Source organism: Myotis yumanensis, unplaced genomic scaffold (genome assembly GCF_028538775.1).
Source record: "Myotis yumanensis isolate MYYU_CA2020_CCGP unplaced genomic scaffold, mMyoYum1.0.hap1 SCAF_13, whole genome shotgun sequence".
In the NCBI taxonomy this organism is placed as follows: Eukaryota; Metazoa; Chordata; class Mammalia; order Chiroptera; family Vespertilionidae; genus Myotis; species Myotis yumanensis.
Window position 1 is genome coordinate 27,804,889 of NW_027223764.1, and position 21,842 is coordinate 27,826,730.

Here is a 21,842-nt window from a genome sequence, read left to right on the forward strand (position 1 = left end):
AGCCACATATCTGGGTGGCTTGAATCATGTTGCAGGACCAGGGCAGCAGGTCAGAGATCAGCAGGGGTAAAAACCCTAGAATTGGATTCGAGAGACCTGGCTTCTATCAGGGCTCTGCTACCCCCCACCCCCCACTGTTTGTGGCCATGGTTCTTTCTCAGAGGTTGGAGTTCTGAAGTTCAGAGACTCTGCTGTTACATAACTTTTAATCTGAACAGCACAACTAGTTCCAAGGATGTGAATGCTAGGGTGTACTGTAGCTTCTCTGGAGGTAGGATTCAGATTTCAGAAGCCAATGAAGGAGGAAAAAGTAAAGACCATGACTGACAAAGTTTCCTTTTTGGTAGCACTGACATTCTTTTTTTTTTTTTTTTTGATTTTGTTTTATTGCTTAAAGTATTACAAAGAGTATTACATATGTCTCCTTTTTTTTCCCCCTTTGACCTTCCCCTGGCCTCAACTACCCCCCAGTGTCTTGTGTCCATTGGTTATGCTTATATGCATGCATACAAGTCCTTTGGTTGATCTCTTGCTCCCCCCCCCCCCCCCCCCGCCCCCCCAACCCTCCCCGGGCTTCCCACTGTAGTTTGACAGTCTTTTCCATGCTGCTCTGCCTCTATTTTTTTCATCAGGTTATAATGGTCTTTATTATCCATAAATGAGTGAGATCATGTGGTATTTTTCTTTCATTGACTGGCTTATTTCACTTAGCATAATGCTCTCCAATTCCATCCATGCTGTTGCAAATGGTAAGAATTCCTTCTTTTTTATAGCAGCATAGTATTCCATTGTGTAGATGTACCACAGTTTTCTAATCCATTCATCTGCTGATGGGCACGTAGGCTGCTGTTTCCAGATCTTAGCTATGGTAAACTGTGCTGCTATGAACATAGGGGTGCATATATCCTTTCTGATTGGTGTTTCTGGTTTCTTGGGATATATTCCTAGAAGTGGGATCACTGGGTCAAATGGGAGTTCCATTTTTAACTTTTTGAGGAAACTCCATACTGTCTTCCATAGTGGCTGCACCAGTCTGCATTCCCACTAGCAGTGCACGAATGTTCCCTTTTCTCTGCATCCTCTCCAGCACTTGTCGTTCGTTGCTTTGTTGTTGATAGCCATTCTGACAGGTGTGAGATGGTACCTCAAGCACTGACATTCTTATTTGTTGGTTTCTTCTTGATGGTCAAGTTACAGTGAAAACACAGAGGGAGGGGGGATAGAAGGAAGTGCCACATACTCAAAACATAGTTTTGTGTACTGTCTTTCTGTCTTCTAGAGTGGGAAGCTAATTTCAGGAATTTATTTTATAGGGCATATTTTGTTACCAGTCACTTTTCAGCCCAGTTCCTTCTGCCTGGCCCAGGGATCATGGAGGCCCAGTGATGATAGATATCCGTACCGTGGCCACGAGCCTTCCTAGGATTGGTTAAAGAGTTCTTTGAAAAATCCGCTGAGATCCCTCTTTAAATCTTGAACCATCGAAGAAAGATTTTAAAATTATATATCCATATACCATAATCATTGAAATTAGAAAGTAATTTCAAAGCATTTTAACATAATAATGGTTGAAACAGTTTCCTGTTTAAACCTGGAATAAACCTAAACAAATGCCATCTTCAGAGCATGCCAGTGTTTTGAACCACTTCCTTGGGTGGGTGGAAATATGGGTTTTTAATAGCCAAGATGGAGAGATGAAGACTGTTCAGAAATCTGGAGCCAGTAACATAACTAAGGTTTTAGAGTCTTATTTTACATAAATGCTTCTCAGTGGAGTATATAAATAATGTGTCAACATTTTAAGGAGTAATTCAAAATGTAATAATATTAATGGAACCTGAATCAGAATCTTTATGTAGAGATAAAAAATGTTGATAAATGTGGAGTGCTCAGAAAAATGCCTGGTGCATACACACACACAGTAGAGGGTCTTTAAGTGTTTTGATGATGAATCAGCACCCTTTTGAGGTAATTCTTATTGTAAAATCCATTTTCATGTGCATAAATGTGAAGTGTGCATACATCTTTTACAACTGCTTCAGGTTCCCACGTATGATATGTTTTACTATAAATTGTTAGTAAATTTATAGAAAGAACAAAGTGACAGCAGTTATTTGGTAGGAGTTTGATTTAAATGTTCCTAAGTCTTTCTCTCAGGTTCTGTGAATTTCAATGAGAAGCCAGATAAAGATGCGAAGTAGATAGTCTTCATCAGATTAAGTTTTTTTGGTTTTGTTTTGCTTTTTAATACAGTATATGAAATTAGCCTAAGCCATACTTTAAAAGATAGTCCTTCATTGTTGCCGGGGTCAATTCCCAGTCAGGGCACATGCCGGGGTTGCAGGCTCAATCCCCAGTGGGGGGCATGCAGGAGGCAGCTGATCAATGATTCTCATCATTGATGTTTCTCTATCTCTCTCCCTCTCCCTTCCTCTCTCTGAAACCAATAAAAACATAAAAAAAGACAGCCCATTGTCATTAATTCTTTAATTAACCCAGAAAACATAGAAAAGCAAATTTATCTCACAACATGCTTTACCCTTTTGCTATAACCAAATTAAGTATAAAATTAAGTATGTAATATGTGATAAGCCCTTTTCAAATTGTGAAAAAAGGTGTAATTCTGTACTATGCTACAACTGTTTAATTTGTGACAGCCTGCCTGCTCTAGAGAATGTTTATATATTTACTAGAGGCCTGGTGCACGAGATTCTTGCACTGGGGGCGTAGGGGGCGGGCGGTCTCTCAGCCCAGCCTGCGCCCTCTCACAGTCCAGGACCCTTCTCTCCTTACTGGCTGCTGAGGCTCCCACCACTGCCGCAACACTCACCAGCTGTGAGCCTGGCTTCTGTCTGAGCAGTGCTTGTGTACTGACCACCAGGGGGCAGCTCTGGCGTTGAGCGTCTGCCCCCTGGTGGTCAGTGCACGTCATAGCAACCGATCGTTACGCTGTTCTGTCAATTTGCATATTACACTTTTATTATATAGGATATGTAAGAACATGCTTTTGTGACTGCAGGGACAATTTTGAGGTTTGAGGAGTATGTGTATAAATTGTATCAAATAAGATGATCTGAATAAATTTGGGAAGGACATGCATATGTAAAGTGCTAAATATGAGATCTTTTAGTGACTTACATTTTATGGTATTTTAGTAATAATGAAACCTTTCTCCTCCTTATCATCTGTTACTCATTTAGTGCTTATTAGATGCCAGGCATATGCTAAGTGCTTTATACAATTTTGCAGTTTAATTTTCCCACAAATTTAACACACATGTATTCACAGTTCCATTTTACAAGTGAGGAAACTGAGGTTTAGAGAAGAGTTACTTTACCTCAGAAGTGGCAGTTTCATATCTGAATGCAAAGATGGTTTTGTGCCCCCTAATTTTTTTTTAGCTTAACTACATTATTAAAATTACCTCTCAGAAGATGATTATTCAGCATACTCATGAGAACCAGATTTGCTAATATTCTTACCCAACTGCATAGGTGGGACAAAAGTTTAATTTAATTAACAAGTTTTCAAGTAAAAAAAACAACAAAGGATTGCCATAAGAATGGCTATTTATTAAAAAAACCCAAAAATCCATAGCCAGGCTGGCGTGGCTCAGTGGTTGAGCATCGGCCTGTGAACCAGTAGGTTATGGTTTGATTCCTGGTCAGGGCACATGCCCTGAGGGGAGCATGCAGAAGGCAGCCAATCAATGATTATCTCTCATCATTGATGTTTTTATCTCTCTCTCCTTTTCCCTTCTTCTCTGAAATCAATTATATATATATATATATATTTAAAAACCATAAAATGACAAGTGTTGACAAAAATATGGATGTTGGAACCTTTATGTTATAGTAGGAATGTAAAATAATACAGTTTCTATGGAAAACAGTATGGTGATCCCTCAAAAAATAAAAAATAGAATTACTGTATGACCCAGCAATTCTACTTCTGAGTATCCAATAGAATTGAAAACAGGATCTCAAAGAGATATTTGCACATCCATTTTCATAGCAGCATTAGTCACAGTAACCAAGAGGTGGGAGCAACCCAAATGTTCTCTGATGGATAAGTGGGTAGATAAAATGTGGTATATACAAACAGTAAAATATTATTCAGCCTTGACAAGGAAGGAAATTCTAACAAATGTTGCAACATGGATGAACTTGAAGACATTATGCTAAGTGAAGTAAACCGTCACAAAAAGGACAAATACTGTATGGTTCCATTTATATAAAGTACCTAGAGTATCAAAATTACAGAGACAGCATGTAGGATGGTGGTTTCCAAGGGCGGGGGGGTGGGGGGGGGAGGGGCGGGGGGGGGGAATGGATAGTTATTGTTTAGTAGGAACAGAGTTTCACTTGGGAAGGTGAAAAAGTGCTGGAGATTGATGGTGGTGATGGTTGCACAACAATGTGAATGTTCTCATTGCCACTGAACTATATACTTAAAAGTCGTTAAGGCAGTAAATTTTATGTTAATTGTATTTTACCACAATTAGAAATAATAATTATAAAAAGGAAAAATAAATAAAGGATTGACGTGGTTGGCTGTGAATTCTTCCCTCTGAAGGATAAAAGGGATTTTTATCCCAGTCACATATTTTGCGAGTTACATTATTTCAACCCACCCAAACAGCATTCTTTGGGAAATCGGGGGTGGTGGGGATTCATTGAGACCTTGAGTTTTACTTCCCCAACCCCTAACTTGCTTGAAGTCTTCATTCTCTTCATCTTGTCCAATCAAAAATGAATGGGCTTTTCTTAGAAATAGAATTCCCTGGAGGGTGATACCAGAATACTTTCACTCAGGATTTTAACAGCAGCTTGCTCAGCCTGAGAAGAAAAGCAACATGCAGAAATAAGCCGGGGTTGGCATTCAGATGGGTAAACAAGATGATTCTAAAATAAAACCTGTAACGGAGAGTCATGCTTTTCAGTTAAGACCAGTGTTAGATGGTAAATGGATGAATCATCTGATCTGAACTGGTCAACTGAAGGTTGTGGAATTTAATCCCCAGTAACCTTTTCGTTTATCTTAAAAGAATCCATTGGTTCTGAATTCAATTCCGAAAGGATTAATGGGATACAACAATGAGGCTAGGTTGTCCTATCTCCCAGCTCTAACACTAGATGGCTTGTATGGATTGTAATACTTGAAGAGATGGGTCCGACCTTTCTGGTGGATGGACCTCATACTCTAGTGCAGAACGGTCCTCAGTAGGCATCTTTCTGTGTGTGTGGAAAGTTCAACAAAGGAGTATGGGAGCATCTGGCAGAGAGGCCTTTCCCCTCTTTGGGGGGCAGGGGAGGAGAAGTGTGGGTGAAGCCAGAGTTCTCCAAGTTAATGATGGCTAAAGTGTGCCCTGGAGAGATTGCTACCAAGGTTCTGGACTTCATTCTAATGGCAGACTGTGGGGGCTGTTGTCCCTCGTCAGTGGGGACAGGAGGGTAGAAATAACCAGGGTGATTCCCCGCCCGCCCCCCCCCCCCCCCCCCACTTTTATGGTTGCTTTCATTACTGGGTAGAAACTAGAGTTAAATTAGTGAGACCAAATAGGAGGCTGTTGCTGGTCATGCCTAAAGATCATGGCAGAGATATTAGCCAACATGCTGCCTATGTGCCAAAAGCTTTACTCAGCTCTGTGAGCTCTGGGTGGGTGGCATTCCAGTACCGTTTTTCAGATGAAGAAATTTAGGAGCAGAGAGGCTAAGCAATTTGCTGAAGGTCACACAGCTTGGACTGACTGGATCTGGGATGGTAGGCAGGCCTAGGTGCTGGTAGGGAGGATTGTGTTTCAGAAGGTCCAGAGGTGGTTGATTATCTTTAAACTGGGCTCCAGGAGCCCTCTAGCTCTGGCCACGTCAGTTCCTTCTTGGAGAGATGACAGCTGTTGTACCGTAGGAGCTGGCCTGGCCTGAGCTTTGTGGAGGAATGGGCCAGTTGGGGGCATTTGCTAGTGCTGTGGGCCGCCGGGTGCCTGGTTGCTTTTCCAGATGGTGGTAGTGGTGGGGGTATTGGGCATAATGTGTGTGTGTGTGTGGGGGGGGGGGGGGCGGTGGCAGAGGACACGGTGTGATTCTATTTAGTAAGTTAGCTGTACGTTGATATTTATTGACACAAGCGGGTTCCGCCAGTTCCCAGCATTTGGCTGAGGAATAAAGAACAGCGGACAACCAGCAGAGTGCTTTTGTATGATGTTTACTTTGTACAGAACTCTGTGCTTGGCACAACCCGCTTGACAATACAGGTAGCAAGAAATTTATAGCCACTAACGGATTATTTATACCAGAACATAAAAGACAATTTTCACATGTTTTGGAGGCCTGTTTCTTGCAGGCGGCTGTGGAAAGTGCGTAGCTTGTCTACCGAAATGTAGGAAAGGTGGTTAGCAGTGTAGTAGAGAAGCAAGGAACTGTGATTTTCCACTTTGTTTAAAACAACCTGCCTTCATTGGCCATGCTTATCATTGAATATATAGGCCTCAGTATTAAAGGAAAACTGACAGGTAGGGAGCATCTGCTATTTTACTTTTAAAAAAACATTCAGGGAGAAACCAAGATGGCGGCATAGGTAAACACGGGAGTTTGCTGCCTCGAACAACCACTTCAAAAATACAACTAAAAGACGGAACGGACATCACCCAGAACCACAGGAAGGCTGGCTGAGGAGAGATTCTACAACTAGGAGGAAAGAGAAAAGCATACCGAGGCTCAGAGGAGGCGCAGTGCTGAAGTAAAATACTAAGGTTCGGAGTGCATGCGGAGCGGGCTGGAGGCTGAGGGCGCGGTTGTCGTTTTCAATCAGGAGGGAGCCTCAGGCTCTGAGCTCCAGTTCCGGGCGAGTCTCTAAGGACCCACACTCATACGGGAGAAGCGGGACCGTCTGGCATCGCTCAGAACCCTAGGGCAGCTTTCTCTCCGTGGGGCTTGCAGCGACTACTGGGACACTGAGAAGCAGAGCCTCTGAGGGCAAGACTGAGAGCAGCCATAATTGCTAATCCCGCCCTGTTGATCCCATGGGACCCGCCCCGCCCAAGCCCTGCTGGGAGGCTTTTGCTGGATAGCCTCAGGCAAAGGCTAGATTAGCACTTCCCTAGAGATCCAGGAGCCAGGAAGCCCAGAGGTCAGAGTGGGACCATCCAGCTTGCAGCTCCGTGGAACCATAAAAGACACACTCAGGGGGCAGACTCAGTGAGCACAAAAGCCCCATCGAAGCAAGTCTAGCCCCAGAGGGGTGTCTCCAGCACAGAAGTTCTCCCACCGCAGACACAGCTGATTCCCACAGCCAATTGGCCTGGAGGTCAATTCCTCACAGTGATAACTACAACAATCAAGGCTTAACCACAACAAGACTGTGCACAAAGCCCACAAGGGAGTGCACCAAGAGTGTCTACCTCAGGTAATTGGGACACTTAGCACAGAAAGGCACTCTATCAACACAGCGAAGCATAAAAAATGCCGAGACAAAGAAATAGAACACAAACGACAGAATTGGAGGAAAGCAAACTGCTGGATATAGAGTTCAAAACCACACTTTTAAGGTCTTTAAAGAACTGTCTAGAAGCCGCCGATAAATGTAGTGAGATCTTCAAGAAGACTGGTGAAACCCTCGATGTTGTGATAAAGAACCAACTAGAAATTAAGCATACACTGACTGAAATAAAGAATATTATACAGACTCCCAACAGCAGACCAGAGGATCACAAGAATCAAGTCAAAGATTTGAAATACGAAAAAGCAAAAAACACCCAACCGGAAAAGCAAAATGAAAAAAGAATCCAAAAATACGAAGATAGTGTCAGGAGCCTCTGGGACAGCTTCAAGCGTAGCAACATCCGAATTATAGGGGTGCCAGAAGAAGAGAGAGAGCAAGATATTGAAAACCTATTTGAAGAAATAATGACAGAAAACTTCCCCTACCTGGTGAAAGAAATAGACTTCCAAGACCAAGAAGCGCATAGGACCCCAAACAAAAGGAACCCAAAGAGGACCACACCAAGACACATCATCATTAAAATGCCAAGAGCAAAAGACAAAGAGAGAATCTTAAAAGCAGCAAGAGAAAGAAAATCAGTTACCTACAAGGGAGTACCCATACGACTGTCAGCTGATTTCTCAACAGAAACTTTGCAGGCCAGAAGGGAATGGCAAGAAATATTCAAAGTGATGAATACCAAGAACCTACAACCAAGATTACTTTATCCAGCAAAGCTATCATTCAGAAGTGAAGGCCAGATAAAGAGCTTCACAGATAAGAAAAAGCTAAAGGAGTTCATCACCACCAAACCAGTATTATATGAAATGCTGAAAGGTATCCTTTAAGAAGAGGAAGAAGAAGAAAAAGGTAAAGATACAAATTATGAACAACAAATACACATCTATCAACAAGTGAATCTAAAAATCAAATGAATAAATAATCTGATGAACAGTATGAACTGGTGATTGTAATAGAATCAGGGACATAGAATGGGAATGGACTGACTATTCTTGGGGGGGGGGGATGTGGGAGGTGAGGGAAGAGATTGGACAATAATCGTGCACCTATGGATTAGGACACTGGGTGGGGAGTGAGGGCGGTGGGTGGGGTGGGAACTGGGTGGAGGGGAGTTATGGTGGGAAAAAAGAGTAACTAATGTAATAATCTGAACAATAAAGATCTAATTAAAAATAATAATAATAAAATAAAATAAAATAAAATAATTTGTAACAGAAAAAAAAACACATTCAATTGTTTCTTTTTAAGTAAAAAATATATATGCACGTGGTTTAAAACATTCCCTAAGCCACATAGAAGGTAGAAAGTGAAAAGCCTTCCTTTCATTCTAGTCCTCCCTTGCCTCCCCCAGAGTTAGTTTCAGTTTTGTGTGTATTCTTCCATCATGTTCTATGCAAATACAGCATTCTGAATACAATATGCACACTATCCCATGCTTTGCTCTATTCATTGTCTGATACTTCTTGGAGATCATTACATATCAGCACATACAAGTTTCACCCATTTTAAAAAGTGGCTACACGATTCCAATGTATGGAACAATCAGAATTTAACCACTCTCAGTTAGACATGAACTCTTTTTAAAACAATATTGAGAGGTAAATCCTTATGGTACATCCTTTGTTGTTAAGTTTTATACATACAAAATCTTGGGAGGCTTTCTGTGGACATCTGTTGTGTGGAAAACCAGTCACCTTTTAGGATTTAGCTTGTTTATCATAGTTTCCATCCTGCCAGCAATTGTGTAAAGGAGCTGGTTAATTACATCACTTCTATTTAAACATTTTCTCCTAAAAGTAAGGTATTTCAAAAAGTGTTATTTCAGGCAGGGACAATTTAATTGTTAAGTAAGTCCCTCTCTAGATAGAAACAGCAGTCTTGATTCTGAGCCCCAGCACCTCATTAAAATCCACGAACTGTAAGCTAACCATGATGGCGTGGGGGCCACTCGCTTCCCTGGATGCAGAGCTGCAGGAACCTGAATGTGGGGAATGTGCCGAGTGGCTGTTGGCGGAAAGTCTTGAGCTTCCCAAGGACCTGCTCCTATTGTAGCCACAGGACTGTGTCGCTGCTCTGTTTTTCACCTGCACTTCCGTGTCACCAGTTCGTGGGATATTTTTCTGCCAGCTTTGTGCATGTTAACCTACCTGAGGGGGTGTGCTTAAACTTCTTATTCAGATCGATGTATTTCTGCAAATTTCTGTTTTTCATCACCTTTCTAAAGTAAAATCTTCTAAGGATGTTTAAAGTAACTGGTAGTGAGTTTTTGTTTAGATGTTTTAGTATTTAACCTGGCGTTTGGAACCTGGGCTTTGCCATTTCATTCTCTAGACTATTAATCATATTATAATTACTACAATTAAATTTTGGGACAAACCTGGAAATCTGTGTATACTGTACCTCATTGGTCAATCAATTAGTATGTCTTATTTTAAATTAAAAAACAAAATACTAGCCTACAGATTTGTTTGAAAGACAATTTGCTAAAATATCACAGTATCACCAATGAATAGGCTCTACTCCTTTTAACTAATTGTTCTTGTCAGTGGTGATCCAAGATGGGTGTAGTTACTGAGCTTTTGAAAGTATATATCTAACGTCTATAATGTGGGAGCACCCAGTGAGCACCTATTAATAACTACCTCCCATAAGTAATAACAGTTGCTAATTTGCATTGAGCCACTACTCATCAAAACCCTGCAACTATTTTTTGCCCGAGTTATATGGATAAGGAAACGGAAGAGGATAATTGAACACACAGGCCCACAGTTTGTAAGTTCCTCTGAGGAGCTGAGGCTCAGAATTAAATGACCTCTAACCATAGGTCATTAAAAGTCACACTGCTAATGAGAAGCCTCATAGCCTGAAATCCAGATTCTTCAGTGTTGCTCACAGTAGTTATCTAAGGCAGGACCTTATGTGTGGGCCTGTTCTACATATTTTAAGACATTTAGCTTCCCTGGTACCCACCCACTAAATGTCAATTAAGACCCCAATGACTGTGCCATCCAAAATGTCCCACATATTTCTAATGTCTTCTACCAGGTGTCATATTTACATTTTTTAATTTCATACTTATCTCTGACCATTATATTACATTGCCTCCCATGGGAATTTTTTAATCAACAGTAATCAAACTTGACTCTTGCTCATAATTTGGAATAGTTAGAATAATTAGAATAATTGTAAATGCAAATCATTTGAATATAGAATCACAGCTGACAGAGAACATCCCACCCAGATCCCTGTTTTATGGATTAAACACGCGTGCGCACGAGACACACACACACACACACACCTTCTACCCACTGAGCGGCACAGAGATGGGGGAAAAGACTTTCCGAAAGTCAAAAAATAAATCAGCAGGACTAGATTTAGCCCCTACTGAGGTGGGAGCCATTTCTTTGCGTTACCAGTTTGCTGCAGCCAAATGTATTTGACTGAGCTGTGTTTATTTTCTAATGAGTGATTTTGACCTTTCAAAGGGAGCCATTTGGAGAGTTAATGTAATTGAATGGAAACAGCACACTATGGAACTGCAGGACAAGTTTGTGGCTATTTTGGAAAAGATATTTAGAACTTTTTAAAATGCTGACAGAACTGGACACTTAGGGTGAGGCTTGTCAGTCTTCCCCTAGCAGGTGTTTGTGTAGCTCTCCCACTTTTTAAGACGAATAAGAGACAGGTCAAATAATCTCATCTAGACTAATTCTGGTGGTTCCTGTAGAGGGAAAGAATTTTTGGTGAATGAAAAATGTTATTGTTTGAGAACATTCACTTGTTCAGAAAACTTCTTCAATCCCTGTCAATTGGCAGATACAGTTTTAAGTTCTGTGGATGAATTGGATATAGATTTTGCGTATTCTTTATGGTGCTGCTTCCATACTTTTTCAATGAAAGATATCTTGAAAAAATTACTTGATTACTTAGGGAACCAGACAACTGTAATGTCCACTTTACAGGAACAAGATCAGAGATTAGTTCTGGTAAACATACCCTCTCTTTACCCGACAGTACCACCTCGTTTGTTTAATTGGATGCATATAGATTGAATATGAAATGTTTTATGGAACAGATTGTTTTGTTTTGTTTTATGGAACAGATTTTTTTTCAGAAAAGATTTGATAAAGTTGATTTATTATGTAGAGAAGGTCATTAGATGATTATATCTTTTTAAAAAGGCATCTTTAACCTCACAGAATTGCTGTGAGGTTTTTTTGGATTGTGGTTAATCAGTTAAGCCTCAGAGCTTGAGGAAACTATGACCAGTGCAGAAATGGCTTCTGATGAATGATGGGGGAGAATTTGCAGGTGTTGGACCAAACCTTCTCCAAATGCTCTTGTACAAATTTGGATGTGTTGAAGGATATGTATTTCATACTAATTGTGGGAAAGAAAAGTTCATTTAAATTGTTGACATAGGTTTTCATTAGTGGTTCAGAAATAGAAGTTGTTCTGAAATCACCCAAGTCATAGTAGTAGGAAAATAATTCTCCTTCTTGTGCTTTCCCGTCTCCTTCTTTTTATTCTTATTATATAGAGACTGGGAATGTAACTTGGGACAAGTCTGAGTTAATAACTCACTGTGCAGACATTAGATTCATTTAGAGCTGTTTGTCTCTTTTATTTTCATGAGGGAGAGACCACTCATTAAAAAGCTTGAATATGCAGAACTCTTTTAAAAAATAAAATTAATAAAACAGAACAGACTTAGGGTATTTCCTGGGGTTGTTCATCCCAATTTGTGTACATATCTCTTGCATCCATAGCTATAGTGTATTGCAGTTATCGGTGTTCTTAATGATGACCTTGATTCCAGACAAACATGTGAAATTGTGTTCTGGGAACTCTTGTTTTAAAATCAGGAAATGCCCAGCCAGCATGACTCAGTGGTTGAGCATCGACCTATGAACTAGGAGGTCATGGTTTGATTCCTGGTCAGGGCATATACCTGGGTTGCAGGCTCAATCCCCAGTGTGGGATGTGTAAGAGGCAGTATATCAATGATTCTCTCTCATCATTGATGTTTCTATCTTTTTCTTCCTCTTCCTTCTTCTCTGAAATCAATAAAAAAAAATACATAAAAAACCAGGAAATAACCCCAGAAGTACATTTAAGGAGATAGGAAAGTGTTCAGGATGCAATTTGAATGAAAACAAGTTTCAAAATAGTATGCATATATGTTCTCAATTTAGTGAGATGTTACTATGTTTTTCAGAACTTCATAGTGAACCAAAGTTACTCTTATAAGAAAATAAATGTTATTAGAAGTGGGAGGGAAAAACCCTAATTTTTGACAAAGCAGTGAATCTGGCATCTCTCAAAAAAAGAAAAGGGGCAAAGATATAGAAGAATATTTAATAGTTCAGTAGCCTGGAAACATGTTCATATATTGTGACATGAAAATGATTATGAAATAGTATGTATAGTTCTAAACTTATGAAATAATTTATCAAACAAGAAGTATTCAAAAAGCATGTATAAATAATCCTGTTCTAGGATTGTAAGCCATGGAAAACAACCCAGAGACCTTCTCATAAACTGACCTCATTGTATAGGTGAGAAACCTAGAGTCCAGAAGAGAGAGGAAGGAGAAAATAATAAAACTGCATTTCTTTTAACATTTGACCTCAGATTTCTTAAGTGGTACAAGTTGTTTCTTCCATTTAGTCTAAGGAACAAGGTGGCTTTATTCTAACCATGTTAGTAATAGGTGGTTACATAAAAAAGTAACTTAAGTTGCTATGATGATCTCTGTTTCTTTTTTTCTTTTCCTTTTTTTTTTTTTGGTTGAAAAAACCAGGCCAGTCTCACTCCAGAAAGGCAGGGGAACTCGGTTGGTGATCAGGAGGTAGGTGTGAGGATCTCAGGAAGTGGTGTGGGTTCAGTTCTCACTTTCTATGCCAGACATGGCCCATGAAGGTTGCTCTTACCCTAAGATCTAACTGGCAGCTTCCTGTAGGCTTCTTGATTCCAGTTCTTGAGGCAGAGAATCTGATTGGCTGACCCCAGCTCTTTGCCTGTAAACACAAGTCACAGGCTCCTGGCCAGCCTATTAACGTCTGCCTCTTGGTCAGGTGTTCTTCCAGGCCCAGCTGTGGCTGTGTGGGTGGAGCTATAGCAGGTGATATAGAAGATGGCAACTAAGCCCGAGGGCGTGGAGATCCCCCAGAAATAGGAGTGGTGGACAGAAACCTGATTTATGTCTGTTACAATAAATTAGTTGATTCTCCGTTAAAAACATTTCCCATAATCTGCTCTGGGGCTGTATTTAATATTTTAATTTGTTTCTATATTGGAATAAATTTGGGATTTCCTTATAGCTCATCTTACATTCCTTTTTTTTTTTTTTTAATGGGCCCAGGTGTCCATCTTACATTCTTATTAGCCAGCTACATGTTGCCTCATTTAGGAAAACAAAAGGCAGCTTTTGTGACTTGCAAAGTTTATTATGGTAGCTTGGTTTTACAATTCATGCCGAATTTTCTTTTGAAGCTAGAAATTACTTCAAAGTATTTTTAAAAGGAAGTTAGAAAGTTCTTATTGTTCTGAGTTCCTTTAATTTTATTAAATGTTTATTCTTCTCATATTGAAAAAGAATCCAGGTTCAAAAGGCAAGGCATTTAGATTAGTTTTTAAAGTATTTATTAAATTGCTGAGCAGTACACACTGTTTGGGATATGACGAAGTCTATGCTTATAAGATGAGTTGAGAGATAGTGTGACTGTTTCAAAGGGAGGCTAATTGGACTAGAGGAGATTAGATATACTTTAGAGAAATGTTTTAAAGGATTAAAAGGTTTTGATCTTAGTTAAAAAACAGACTGTGTAAAGATGGTTTTAATGGAAGCTAAACTATAATCATATATTATGTGGAGATAATTACTAAGCCAGAATTTATTGGATCCATCTATGATATTTAGAGAAAAAAAGTTTTTATTAAGTCAAAAAAGAGCATATGGACAATTTCTCCATCATTGCAAATATATTTCCATTGTTGTTCCTAAATCAGGTGATACACGTGGATTAGGAGGGTGGAGAGCAGGGTTAGGGGAAGGACATTATAGGGAATTGCAGGAGCAAACATTTAGCAATGAATACATCTTTTGAGACTGGGTGATAATCCAATTTTGAAAATAATGACTAAGTGTGGAAAGTTAAGGTGGATGAACCAGATGACTTGACTGGGCTGAACCAAGAAACTTGATTTGATATAATTGGTAACAAACATGAATGAGGTTTTGTTAGGTGCTTTCCAACTCCTGTCCTAGGTAATGAGGTCATTATAGGTGCAGATAAAGTGTGGCTCTTGCCCTCAAGGACCTGTGATCAATGACATATGAACAAGATTAGATTAGCACATCAATAGTTAGAAAGTTATTTCTTCAACTGGTGGATTTCCCAGGAAAAGTTTTGGGAAACTGAGCGTCTTCTGGGAAAGGGGGAAATAAGGGTTAAGATTTATATTTTAAGGTAGGGGTGGGGTATCTGATGATTTAATTAGAATAAAAAATACCTTTTTGGTTTGGAAAACTCTTTTTTGTACCCATACGTGCTATTTCCCATCAGTAAAAGGGAGAAGGCATTTTGATGTTTCACATGCTTGTTTTCAGGATTAAAATGAGCTACATAAAATGCCTGGGAACTGTGCCTGGCCCTGCCTGGGAGTGCTCCTGTGCGATGTTGATACTTACCTCTGTGGTATTAGTTACCACATAGAAATGCAAATACTGGTTTACACGTTTTTCTCCTTGCCTAACTGAGAGCTCCTAATGGGATGTCACTCTTTATACGCCCCAACCAATAAATGTTTGCTTTGAGGTCACACAGCATTAGCTTTCCATTGGAGACTGCACCTTTCAGTCACCTGTTGAAAAACAAAATTCAACTGAGGAAATCAGATGAGTCATACAAAATGGAAGGTTTCTATAACCAGAAGGAGGGTGGGACTAAGAAGTTGCAAGTGTGGATTATTTCAGACAAGGACACATTCCCTTAGGGAAGGCAGGGGGGTTATCAGACAGATCACCTTCCTTGGTTGATCAGGAAAAAAAGGGGACACATGTAATACTTCCAACAGTAAATAATTATTTAAAAAAATAAATAAAAAGTAAAATGCCACTCCTAAGGCAGGCTGAAGCTAGGTTAGTTACTAAGTTTTGGTTTGGTGATGTGGTTTGGCCTGTTTCTGTTTTTTTTTTTTTTTTTTTTTTAATATATTTTTTATTGATTTCAGAGAGGAAAGGGAGAGAGAAATAGAAACATCAATGATGAGAGAGAATCATTGATTGGCTGCCTCCTGCACGCCCCCTACTGGGAATCGAGCCTGCAACCCGGGCATGTGCCCTTGACCAGAATCGAACCCGGGACCCTTCAGTTCACAGGCCGACGCTCAATCCACTGAGCATGGCTAGGGCATGGGCTGTTTTTGTTTTTAAGCACTTATAAGCTAGACATGTGTTGTCTGAGGCCTTTGAACTCTATTTGAATCTTCCATCCTGAGTGATGGTGAAGGTTCTTCTCCAAGCAGAGGAAAGAAAGAAGAGGCTCACTTAAACTGTGTTTATTTGAGCGGTAGAGAGGAAGAAAGCACTAACTTTGTAGTGCTTTGGATTGTGTATTCTCTTAATTAAAAATTCATTTGCTTAACATGCTGCTAATGAGTGAGAATGAGAAAGTCTTACACGGTTTTTACTCTTCTAATAAAGTAAAATTTTAATAGAAAAAACAAAATAGAAATAGAAAAATATAATTAAATTTATCTTGTGCTGTTATTGGTCTCTAAATTATTCATGTCTAATTACATACCATCTTTCCCCTGAGAAGAAACGACCAAATTATATTTAGAATTTGGGAGAGGGCTGCCAAAAATGAAGCATGCCTGCTGCGATTTCTCTTCTTTTTCTTTTGTTAAAAAATCTGTTTTGATTTATTTGAGGGAGAGAGAGGAACATTGATGTGAGAGAAGGACATCGATCAGCTGCCTCCTGCATGCCCTCTACTGGGGATGGAGCCCACAACCTGGGCATGTGCCCTGACTGGGAATCGAAACGAAGACCTTTTGGTGCATCAGACAATGCTCATCCAACTGAGCCACACCGTCCAGGGCCCTGCTGTGATTTCTGTGTTATGTTTGCGTGGTAGACATAGCAGTTGATTTCAGCTTTGTCTCCCAGGGGTGTTTTCTGGACAGCCACTCACTCAATCAGGTGGGTCCCCAATGTGAAATCACTGCCCTCCCTGGTCTAGGAGGAAATAACAAGCTTTGAAAGGACTGGCCATACAAGTACAAACTTGTGAAGTTGGAGTTTGCCAGGCCTTGCAGAATTATTTCAACTTCAGTCTCCCCTTCCTCAGCCTCGCTGCTTCTTTTTTTAAAAATATATTTTATTGATTTTTTTTTACAGAGAAGAAGGGAGAGGTATAGGAGAGGGATATAGAGTTAGAAACATCAATCAGCTGCCTCCTGCACACTCCCCACTGGGTATGTGCCCGCAACCAAGGTACATGCCCTTGACCGGAATCGAACCTGGGACCCTTGAGTCCGCAGGCCGACGCTCTATCCACTGAGCCAAACCGGTTAGGGCAGCCTCGTTTCTTATGCTCATTCCTTTCTACTCTTTGAACACCTATATCAGTGTAGTTTTTCTGGAGAGGAAGCCACTGGCAGTAAACACATCGGAGTTTGAGTATTGCTATACCAGAATGCTTGTGAATAAGGGAAAGGTACTCTCACTTCCCCTAATATTCTTCTGATTGTCATTGGGTTAATGCTACAAAGATTCTTGCCTTACTGTACTCAGATTTAATTGAATGTTTAGAGCCATAACCTTACAAGTGTAATTTGCACATTTTTTCCAGTAGATACTTTACTTACAAGGATAGCATAGTTAAGTTGCTCGTTAACTAGTCCTAGATGGAACTCGTATTGCATCTTCACAGCTTGTGTCCACTAAAATTCAGCCTGCCGCTTTTACTGTGCCTTCCAGGTGGACAGTGTAAAGACATCTCATTAGCAGTTATCTAATCTATGCAGAGTCCATCCAGACCTGTTTTGGTTTCCTGTCCTCAAGTCACTGGCAAACAAGACACTTCCCCATCTCACTGGGGGAAGAGTGTCAATATCCTTTACCCAGGACTTAACAAAAGCAACTTGAAACCAGAAAACAGTGAAAGAATCATTATGTGATTTGGACTTGAAAGGAGATTTGGTTGCTTTCATCAGTAAGCCAGGACTCTCCCTTTGCTATCCAACAGGCATGATTTGGAAACCTTTTCTACTTCCTCACAATGTGAATTGGATAAGTTTTTGACCTTGGACAATTTTGCAACTTTGGACAAGTTATGTAACTTCTTTGGGCCAAATGTCTGCATTTGAGAAGTTGGGGATACTAACCCTACTTCCTTTGCAGGGTTTGGCGGGATTAAATGTAAAGAATTTCATGCTACCTGACCATTATAGTTATTGTCATGGACATATTATTTTTGATGTAATAATGAGGATGCAGGAAGGCCTTTTTAGCCACATGCCTTTTAGTCGGTACATCAGATATAGTCTTATGTCAACTTATTCAGATATTTTATTTCCTCTCCCTCTCAAGTAGCAGTATGGAAAGTTCTCTTTTTTAACTGTATTCTCATTTTGGCCCCTGCTTTTGGAAAGCATTAATGATAGAATTAACTATTTTTGCAGGTTGGCATGCCATTTGAAGGTGGCATTATCATAGGTTCCTCAATGATTTGCTGTTTAATTTTCCTCTCTGCATCTGTGACTTTCTCTGAGGGACATCATGTTCTTTTGATTTCCCCCACTGCAGTGTGAAAGCATACAGAGCAATAAAACAAGTTAACGTGTCAGAAAATCAGGCCTTGTGAAGGGTAAGGATTTCTTTTAACCATTTCCTTTGAGCTACAGAAAGATAAGATACAAGTGACAAAACCTTCAGTTTTTTGCTAATTCAGAACACTTTGTGGACCCTGCATTACTTGGTTCTTTTCCTTTAAATCATTCATTGGTGGGAACAATACAGTCAGTATATTCTGTATCTAAGTACAATGGCCTCTTTCCTGTGAACATTTTCCTTTTTGTTTTTGGTGTCTCTCATCCTACATAGAAGCTGAAAAGAGGAGCAGGGTTGCCTCCTCTACGCACTTTTGAACTTTGGGTTCCATACTTAAGTTTTGAAACTTAATCTCCGTATCTGTCTGTGGACTTTATAGCAATTGGGAGATCAAATGAGATGATGATGCACCAGTAACTTAGTTTAGCTTCCAGCACATATTGGCTTGGTTATTATCTTTATTTTATATGTGTTTTTGTACCTACAGGAAGGAGGTCCAAACTCACTCTGACCTCCTCCCCTCTTCTCTCTGCTCCCCTTCTCCCATCTCACCCTCAGCAGTACATTCATCCTGGACACACCTTTCCCTTCTATTTATAGCACAAACCAGCTTCTCTATCCTACAGTCTCTGGAAAACTTGCAGGTTGACCTCAACCATCTAACCAGACAAAGCACCTTCCTAAGACACATCCACATCTTTCTGAAATAACATCCCCTTCCACTCAGTGACTACCTGCTTCTCTCTCCCTAAAGCATTTTACTTGGGTCCAGATATTGGGACTCTTAGACTGTCAGAGAGATCCCTGAAAAATAATGCCTTTTCCTACAGGCAAAACTAGTGTGTGGTATTCGAAGTCAGGGCAGTGGTTTCCTTTGGGGAACAGTGGTGGTCACACATATGTGTTCACTTTAGGAAATTAAGGAAGCCAGCCAATGTTTCTGTGTTTTTCTGTCTGTCTGTAATACATCCATTAATACAAATGTTTCATAATTTTTAAGGGAACTACTGTTTCTGCAGATATCATAATTCACATATATATTTTACAAATACAGTCACATGCTGCATAACACGTTTCAGGTGGACTGTGTAAAGGATGGTGGTCTCATAAGATTATAATGGAGGGGGATTCCTTTTGCCCAGTGAGGTGGTAACCATTCTAATGTTTTAGGAAAATTACTGTTTTGTGCCATCTCAGTGTATTAGCAATCTCTACAAATGCCTGAGGGCACTCCCTTGGGCCCAGTGAGCTTCCCACTGACACCCCCCTTCCTAAACCAGGGTTACAACTGAACTGACCCTTGTGGTTATTACATTGCAAGACACCCTTTGGCAATAACCATTAGGAAACGTTGAGAAAAAAGTGTTTCTTACTTGAGCCCTGGAGTCACAAAGCCCCCCAGGAGGTACACAGCCAGGTTGAGGTTAGAGAGAGTACTTGGGCTTGAGGTTCTGCTTTTATTGAGGTGGGAGGATGGGGTCTGGGGTTTCATAGCTCCCTCTTTACTGGTCAATCTAAAACATAACAGGAGGAGTTAAAGCTCAGGAAGAGAAAGAAACAAGTATTTCAAATGGTCAGCTATCTAAATCATCCAAGATCTCTAAAACAAAGGAGGTAGCCTGGTTCGTTATCTAGGCCTGTGGCCCGTGGCTGCAATGTGTTGATCTGAGATAGCCTCCCTTGAAGGGATGCCTCTCTGAAGTGGAGGCTTGGGCCAGGCCATCAAAGCTTAAATCTGACACTTGCATTCCCAAAAGACAAGCCAGCTGCCAGGGATTACACCACAATCACTCCTGTTTGTGGTGGTGCTGGTGTAAACACACCTACTGTGTTGCCAGCCCTATAAAAGTACAGTGCACACAATTACAGTACAGTCCATATGGCCTAGGTTTTCTAAGTGCACCCTGTGACATTTGCAAATGATGCATCTCTCAGAACATGTCCCTGTTGTTAAGTGGCACATGACTCAGTATTCACATACATGTTTTCAAAGGGTCATATTTCATTTTTAGTTGAGGATGTCTTTCATGAAAGTAAATGAGGAAGCATTTCTAAGCCTTTAAGGTGATGTGGGTTAAAGTCTATAAGCTCTTGGGTCATACATATATGTATGGAATATGGACTCTAGTTGTTCCACTTGTTCTTGTGTTCTGGTAAAAACGAAAATGTACACATGTTGCTATCCCTTTCACCCTACAGTTTTAATTCTTATAGTTTGAAAAATGTGCTTTCTTGCTTCTTTATCTTTCTCTATATTGTTAATTAGCAGTTATTTACCTGAACAGATGAGAGATAATTCATAAGTACATGCTTTTAAAACTCATGTTATACTATTAGATGTACTTGGTGTGCAGTTTTTTATTGGCATTGTAGGCACATGCTTGCTTCTGCTTTGGTTTGCCTAGTAAACCTTAGTCTGAATACCATGGCAGTCAGAAATTATCTGGGAAGTGGGAAACATTACTTTTTGCAATGGATAGAGAACAAGAAGTGAAAAATAGCTGCCTTGGATTTTAGGGTTTTTTTCTTATTACTTGAAGAAAGAACTTTAATTTACTTATTATTTTCTCCTAGATTGGAAAGAAGGCTAATGAAGAAAAGTAACACGAATCAGGTAAATGGATTTTAAATTTCTTTATGTACTCTTGATGCTTGGTTAATATTTCCCGTGTTTCCTACTGCAAAGAACTGAACAGTTTTTGTGGCCAACTTACAAGGAATGGTTTGGGGATATAGATGTAATAAACATATTTATATGATTTAATTAATTAATTTTGTACGTGTATTTAATCACACATTTATATAGAACAATATTAAAACTAATGCATTTTTCTACCTCAGAATAATTTTTTCTAACTCTTTATATACATATTTGATGTTTTTATTATTTCTATGCAGATGAACATTGAAGATTTCCACTGTGTGACAATTTGTAGATTTGCTTTGTTAAATCTTCCTTCTTTCCTTCCTTCTTTCCTTCCATTTATTCACTTATTTTATTTTGAGGTAATTGCATGCACACTGTTTAAAATTAAAATAATACTATTATAGCCATTCCCTGTTCGTTTTATACTCCCATTACTCCTTTGCCCAAAGATAGCACTTTTCAACTCTTAGTTATATTTTCTGGTGTTCGCTTACCTATTTCTAAACAATACAGTGTAGGCTTTAAGTGCCATTTATTGATTTCTGTTTAAATTTTAGACTGATATATTATTGATTCTCTGCTGAGGACTTACCTCTCATATACAACCCTTTCCTCTCAGTACACACCTACTCTTACTGTCTCCCATTCTCTGGGTGCAGTCATGATACAGTCTGTGGTTAAATACATATTTAATGTTTACTTTATTATGACGATATTTTGTTCATGACCGAACTTTGTGATACTTATGTTGAACCGACTCGGGCCATTCTGCTTCACAATTCGTTGTGTATTAGCTGTTTCATTTTTCTGGAAAATTTTTGACTCTTTTCTTTATCCCCATGTATGGTTTTTTGA

The 21,842-nt window shown here is 39.8% G+C and overlaps 1 protein-coding gene and 1 pseudogene across 8 annotated transcripts in view; one reads left to right on the forward strand and one right to left on the reverse strand.

Annotated features, from left to right (window-relative positions):
• Positions 1-21,842, forward strand: part of SGMS1 (sphingomyelin synthase 1) — a 261,890-nt gene that overhangs the window by 128,512 nt on the left and 111,536 nt on the right. For all 8 annotated transcript variants that reach the window (XM_070432761.1, XM_070432760.1, XM_070432766.1 and 5 more), the window contains one exon: positions 20,915-20,954. The gene's annotated coding sequence lies outside the window, so the exon portion shown is untranslated. The remainder of the gene's footprint in view (positions 1-20,914; positions 20,955-21,842) is intronic.
• LOC139022181 (cold shock domain-containing protein E1 pseudogene) overlaps positions 1-21,842 on the reverse strand; it is a 120,029-nt pseudogene that overhangs the window by 28,215 nt on the left and 69,972 nt on the right.